This window comes from Sinocyclocheilus rhinocerous, unplaced genomic scaffold (genome assembly GCF_001515625.1).
Source record: "Sinocyclocheilus rhinocerous isolate Xijiao unplaced genomic scaffold, SAMN03320098_v1.1 scaffold1136, whole genome shotgun sequence".
Taxonomy (NCBI): Eukaryota; Metazoa; Chordata; class Actinopteri; order Cypriniformes; family Cyprinidae; genus Sinocyclocheilus; species Sinocyclocheilus rhinocerous.
The window spans coordinates 888,139-895,679 of record NW_015647033.1 but is presented as its reverse complement, the minus strand read 5'-3'; the positions used below and the strand labels follow the sequence as shown (position 1 = coordinate 895,679).

The following is a 7,541-nucleotide window of genomic DNA, read 5'->3' as shown; positions in this document are numbered from 1 at the left end:
CCGATTTCTCCCAATATGGGGACAGGAGACTTGTCAGTCAATAAATGGGAAAACAAAGTAACTGGCATTACTTTTTTGAAAAAGTAACTCAGATATTTTCTTGTAAATTAAAAAATGAATGCGTTACTTTACTAGTTACTTGAAAAAAAGTAATCTGATTACGTAACTCGCGTTACTTGTAATGCGTTACCCCAACACTGTTCAGGATGAACACAGTGGACACAATCCTGCATGTTACAATATGTAATATAAGTCTTGGGAGTCTCCAGAATGTGTCTGTTAAGTTTCAGCTCAAAATACCCCACAGATCATTTATTATATAATTTTGAAAATGCCCATTTTGAATGGAAGCAGAAACACGCTGTTTGAAAGCAGCTGTCACATGGCATGTGAGTACTAAACTAAGCTCACTTTCATGTCTTATTGTGCTTAAATACGTCAAATACACACAAGTTTATGTCAAAATAAAAACACACAAGTTACAAAAACACAGTCGGTTATGTCTCTGAAGGGATACAGCTGGAATGGGGGGTGTATACACACACTGCAAACACACATTTATGTTCAAACCTTTAAAAGTGAATTTTGCATAATAGGTGCCCTTTAAGTTTTATTTGTTTTTAAAATGGTCCCTCTCATCTCAGAAATGTCAATTATAAGTAAACCACTTGTATGCCTGTATTTCCCTGCAAAATAATAATAGTTTGGCTCTGTGGCACTTTTGGATGCTGTTGGGCTAATTTGTGCAGTCTGATGCGACTTTGGCTCAGGTGTGAGTATGGTGAGACTATCAGACGATTCAGAAAACCTGTTCGAAAACAGTCATTACTTTTTTTTAGAGGTGCAAAAATTACACAGTGTATCTTTCAAGGTTTAAGATGTAAATAACAAACATCTGAAATTCATATTTAAATAATCTGTGTGGGTAAACTCCTTAAAAAGAGATAAATTAAACTTTATGCTGTGGGCGTAACCACAAGACTTCTAGTTAAAAAAATTAATCTTTGTGATGTTACTTACGCATTACACCGATACAATTTAGGCTGCAAAGAATCACGCCCAGATTATAGAGCGTTTGCTTGTTTTTTCTGATACTTGCCAACTGTGCGTGCTGACAGGAACACTGGCACTGTAACAAAGCTGAAGCACTGCATTAGAAGGGATCTGATCCCAAACCAGACCATGTAACCTACTCATGGTCACTCAATAAATACCAGAAAAACTCTCCCAAAAGAAACCCTCTAGCTAAAAACTATTACTTTTACACCTTTTGAGATCGCTGAATTCCCTTTTGAAGTACATAATTCATATGTTATCAGTGCTAAATCTGTTAAGCCAGATACATTATTAATTATATTTACATAGCATAACATAACTGAGCTGCACAGTGCCAAAGTCTCAATAGGACAATTTAAACTAAACAGCACATCATTAGTTAATCCGTTACTGCTAAATAAAATGAATTAATGTGACATGTCAGAACCCGTGTTGTTATCAAATAGAGCAATGGTTCTCAAACCTGTCCTGGAGTACCCCCAGTCCTGCACATTTTGTATGTCTCCCTCATCTATCACACCTGATTCAACTCATCAGCTCATTAGTGGAGACTGCAAGACCTGAAGTGGGTGTGTCAGACATAGGGAGACAAACAAAATGTGCAGTGTTTGGGGGTACTTCATGGAGAGGTTTGAGAACCACTGAAATAGAGAACATAAAGCTACTCTTAAATATAACCATTATGAAAACATTTAAATGTTACAACATTTACTAGAGACATACAACCATAAAACCATGCTTCCTTGACAGAAATCAGGGCAGAGCAGAAAATACCTAACATTTAACAGATTGGTATAATCAAACAAGATTTTTAATGTCCAATCAAGTATTAAAGCATGCTGATTAAAAATGAGCAGTTTTCTGTCCCCGTCATTAGAGCCTCTAAGGCCATGTCCACACGTACACGGGTATTTTTAAAAACGGACTTTTCCTTCTTCTGTTTTTAAAAAAAATCTCCGTCCACATGAAAACGCAAACGCATGCCATGAAGCACTGTCAAGAGCATGCCAAACCAAGAGGTGGCGATATAATCTCAACCGTAAATCCATGTTGGCCAATCAGAGGCCTGAAAAAGTTTCCAGTAGGCGGAGATAACAGCGCAGGCTCCGACGTCACAAGCCAAAAACTCCAGTTTCGCTGTCTACACGATAACACTGCAACCGGAGTTTTTGAAAATCTTCACCCTGACAGGAGTTTTTTTTTTTAATGTTCGGTTTCAGTGACCTGGTGCTGCGTTTGCGTGTGGACTAACGGCCAAACCGCGTAGAAAAAGATGCGGTTTTAAAAAATAACCGCGTTCGTGTGGACAGGGTCTAACAGTTTAGGAAAAGTACTGACTATCAAGCACATAGTGGCAAACATTCAATGTGGCTCTTACTGAACCCTGAAAAGTTATATGCTTTAAAAGCAAGATATAGCTAAGCTAAGGTTATGGCCCACATAAATGCAACCTGAAAAGCTGCTCTTGTCCATTTGACATCATATCTCTCTCCCCATTTCTCTTTATAATTTTGTATTCTGCAACCTACAAAATGTAGCACATAATATTTCATAATATTTCATATTTTTCCTTCTCTTTAAAATTAACAGAAAAAAATCCTCAAATTTTGCTTTTTGCATCTAGCTAGAAACATTAAGAAGTTCAGTTTAAAGAAAATGCAACAACAACCAAAACAATAACAAAAAAAGGATTACTAGCCAACATTGATAACAGTTGGTGGATCAAATATAGCATCATTAATAATGAGACACACATACAATTAAACCTTAAACACATTTTAAACACTCAAATCAACTGCCAGCCTTTTGGCCTGTAGTATCAATGCCAGAAACACAACAGTTGCCAATCACATTCTGTGTGTTTCAAAGCTCTCTGTTTTGTGTGTCTGTGTGGATTGAACCGAGAGATTTTACATAATCTCAGAAAACAGTCTGCTGTATCAGAATAGTAATACTACCAATCACACTGTGGTGTGTGTGCCAGGTCTCCAGCTGGTTTGCATGCTACACTACATTAGCATACTCAGTCACAGCCAGTCAACCTACTGTCCCATCAGTACCAACCCAACCAGAGCCAGCAGAGCTACGGAAATACAGGCTGGTCAAACACAAAACTCAATGTATCCAACTTCTCATGTATAACAAGTGAAAAGCCCTGCAAGTGGGATGGAAGCATTAACCAGGAAACTAATGAGCCATTAGACCAACAAATCAAGCCGATAGTCAACCCTACCAAAAAAGGGTAATGTCTATTAACACGGATCAACTTGTATCCTCAGGTTATCTGTGTGCTTGCATCCTCTGAACTTCCTGTAGAAGACTAAGCAACAAGACATCATCGCAATCCACCACCTGACTCCAGATGCCGCCAGGTCAAATGTCTCCCTGCACATCGGATCATGCCATATCCTGTAGGATGCTCTCTTGCCTTTCTTTGCAGTATTCCAGAGCTGGAATGAACCAGCGCACGCTCTGTTCTGAGCCAAGGAAGGGCGACATGTAGGCATAATGGCACGGCATTACACACACATTCTCTTTGCTACCGATCTCATTCATATCAAACATGATCTGCGTGTGTACTGTACCTTAACGCTAGCTGCTTCCACCTCTCCTTCTTCTCCTTAGCGCTCCCACTCACTTATATCACCGGCTGCCAGGAGTGGCAGTGACGACACGTCTGAGGTGTGTCTCTGTGCTCGTGCGTGCATGTGTGTCCCTGCAGAAGCCCTGAGCTGGAACAGGAGTCAGACAATGTGAGAGCGTCTCCAGGCTCTCTAGGAGTGGTGCAACAGAACGGTGCGTTCCCTTTCTTGCTCTATTTCTCTTTCCGTCTCTCTCACACACACATGGTCATAGAGAATTGCGCATGCTCCTCGGTATACTCTCTCTTGCTCTCCTACAGTTCGCTCACACAGGCTTTCTCTCTGTATCCCAACACTTGCACACACGGAGAGCAGTGAAGTGTAGAGCCACTCCCATCACTGATGTGTAAATCATTTGCCTTTTCACGCATGGCCTTTCTAATGCTGCAAAAGCCAATTCAATGCATCTCATCATTTGCAGTAGTGCTATTAGTATTATTTTAGTGACATAATCTGGGGTTTTGATGGCCCAAATATGATGATCCTCTTGTGAAGGACCCCTTCCTTCAATATAAAGGCAGATAATATAAGATATGTATAAAATATTATCAAGAAAAAAATATGTATTTATATAAAAACCTCACACTATCCGTTTTCTACAAACTATTAAGAGTACTGTTATGAATATATTTAGAATAAAATAATACATTTGTATTTTTATTGTTTTATTATATTATCTATTTAGCATTTTTTTTTGTAAATTACTACTTTTTATTATTACCTTTTTTATTAATTATTATTATTTATATTTATATAAAAACCTCACACTATCCGTTTTCTACAAACTATTAAGAGTACTGTTATGAATATATTTAGAATAAAATAATACATTTGTATTTTTATTGTTTTATTATATTATCTATTTAGCTTTTTTTTTTTGTAAATTACTACTTTTTATTATTACCTTTTTTATTAATTATTATTATTTGTATTGTTATTGTCCATCTTTTTATTATTTATTTAAATTTTAAACTATTTTCTCAGAACCTTTCTACTGACACCCCAATTTGAAAACCCTTTTATTTACATAGTTACTAAATGTTGATACATTTTTCCCATGTGTGCCATTTCCATAAGCCATTCCTCCCATTTGAACTAATAATATACAGGTTTAGATTTTTAATTTATAAAGGCTTTAAGCATATAAGAAAAACAGAATCAAACAAATTGCAGCAAGACATTCCTCCTGGTTTTCTTCACGAACCTTAAGATGGACACCATATTTAATTTTTCACATATATGGGTTATACTGCATCTTGGGTTATCTTGTTCTCCATATGCCACCTAGAAATGTTGGTATTGCTATCTTGCCCTACTGTGATTTGTTTGAGTTATCTCAAGGAACAGAGGGGAAAAAACAGGGGCGTTCCGCTCCATTCATCTCACAGCGACACCAAACAAGGGGAAATTAAGTTCACTGTCTCTGAATATCACACAGTTACATCAGATTTTAATGCGCACAGGGGCATTAAGAGGGATTACTTAGACAGCATGGTAGGCACATCCCGGCCATTAGCCACTCTTTGCGCTGAGGAAACAGGTCTTGTTCGGAAAAAAATGGAAACAGATTCCCAATACGGAATGTGTTACAGTCTCCTCTGCTCTGTTGCCAAGCAACCCCAGCTGCTCCTGTAGTGCTCTCCCTCTCCACCCCACCCCCCTGCACTGGGGCAGTCCTCTACAAATGCGTCAGTTTAAGATGGCATGTCTATTCTCAAGGGAGGGGACCAGGCCTACACTTTCAAGATGATCCTGATAGGACACTGCATTGCAACCACACCCTCTGTCTATGTGCATCACCTGTCATTTCCTCACATGACACAAACACACCCTCCATTGGCTGGTGGGGCGATTGTGCTGGCTCGTTGTACTCTGATTGGTAGGTCAGGATGTTAGGCTGCGTGAATGTATATGTGGCAGGATGGTGCCATCTTGTGTCATTGCTACTAGACGTATTGTGTATGAGAAACCATTAGGGATCAGATTGTGCAAGTGTAAATTTTAAATTAAAAGTGTAAAAAGGATTACTCACCTTCTTTTGGGCCCGGGCATGACTGGCATCTCCTGCTGCTATGATTGACAGCTGTCGCTGGATCCACAGCAGTTCAGTCTGTGACTGCCTGAGAAGCTGCTCTACGTCAATTCTTTGACCTCGCATCTCCTGCAACACTAACACAATGAATTATACTTCATTTATCTTGCACAAACATACAATATGGTGGTCCTTAGTATCTGTAAGTATCTGAATGTGTAGGTCACACTTGCCAAAATGTAAAGTATGAAACTCATTACATTAGATAACTAGTGGCAAAACAAAATATAAATAAACTGTAAACAAAAATGATGGTCGGTCTTTTCTCAGAACTAACCCATGTTCTTAGCAATTTTTGCTATAGCTTTTAACCAGTTTGTCTCAGGATTATGATTTTTAGTTGATGTATTAAGTTAGCTGCTCTTAAGTTTATCATTTGAACCCTAACAAACTTTTAAGAGAATAGTTTGCTTTAATAGTGTGTTTGTGATATGCCAATTTGTTAAGTACAATGTGATATTACATTTAGCCTTGACTTTACAGACAAGACGTTTATACTAAGTAGTTTATATTTTAGGCAATGTTTTCCAGTCATAGGCCTATTGTCTATTTCTGCCCCCCAGCAAAAAATTTCCAACAAACTGACTGGGAGGGTGATTATGTCATATAGAATGGTAAAAGTTAGTTACAAGATACATGTACTTACATATACCAGTAGTACATTGATATTAGTTATAGCCTAGTAATGGTTAGCTTCACTAACTGTGTTGAGAAAACGCACTGGTAACAGTTTTAGTTGTTGCATTTCAGTAGTGGTGTTTCATTCCTGAATCAATCTTTGTTTGAAGGGAGCAGTTAAGTGAATGAGTCACTCTTTCATACAGTGGCCGAGAAGTGCAAAGCAAATCACAATTCTGAAAACAAAATAACAAATTACAAACGCAAATGCAAGTCTAAAAAACAAAATAACAATTCATCATTGTGTTTTCTGACTTGTTATAATGTTTTCTGAATTGTTGTTGTGCTTTCTGAATTGTTATTTTGTTTTTTAGACTTGTATTTGCGTTTGTAATTTGTTATTTTGTTTTCAGAATTGTGATTTGCTTTGCACTTCACGGCCACCGTACTTTCACGCATTTCCCTCGCTAACTTCCCTCCGTCTCCTCCTTGACTCGGATGTACGTCGTTGATTACGTTGCATGAGTGGCCCCTACTGGCAGAACTAACAACATTTTATTTAAAAGGTATGTTTGTGTATATTTTGTGTCAATCATAATAGGGCATCCTAAGCCCTTGATCACATGAAATCCGGAGTTGATTTATTATTTACTTACCTTAAAAAAATAGTTTGATGCACCATTCTATATGCATATAGGTATACCTGGGTTGTTTTAAATATTAAAAAATAATTTATATATCATAAGATATATGTATATAATAGGTCTTGTACATGTGAAGAGTCTCAGTGCTGTTAGACTGCATAGAATACTACAATTTTTTCTGCAGTATGCTGACATGGCAGAAGTGCTAGTCACTCATTATTTAGATCAGTGATGCAGGGGCGGTTCTAGACCACAGTAACTGGGGTGTTGGCCCCAATTTTAAAATTCATCTTAACCTACTTTAAGTACCCTATTATTCATTCAGTCATTTTTCACCATGTCATGTATCGCGGCAATCTCTAGAAGTAATCTATAACAATTTCAACTAAAATGAATGTTTCATCTTGTTTCATTTATTTGACAAATAATTTTGTATTGTAGTGTCAGGGGCATCATTTTAGAAGGGGCACGGGTGAAGTGGGGGGGGGG

At 37.8% G+C, this 7,541-nt stretch overlaps 1 protein-coding gene across 1 annotated transcript in view; it reads right to left on the bottom strand.

The window, feature by feature from the left end:
• The window catches only part of LOC107708362 (RIMS-binding protein 2-like), a 55,370-nt gene extending 49,617 nt beyond the window's left edge, over positions 1-5,753 (bottom strand). The window contains exon 1 of the mRNA XM_016512562.1: positions 5,731-5,753. The gene's annotated coding sequence lies outside the window, so the exon portion shown is untranslated. The remainder of the gene's footprint in view (positions 1-5,730) is intronic.
• Between the last annotated feature and the right edge of the window lie 1,788 nt (positions 5,754-7,541).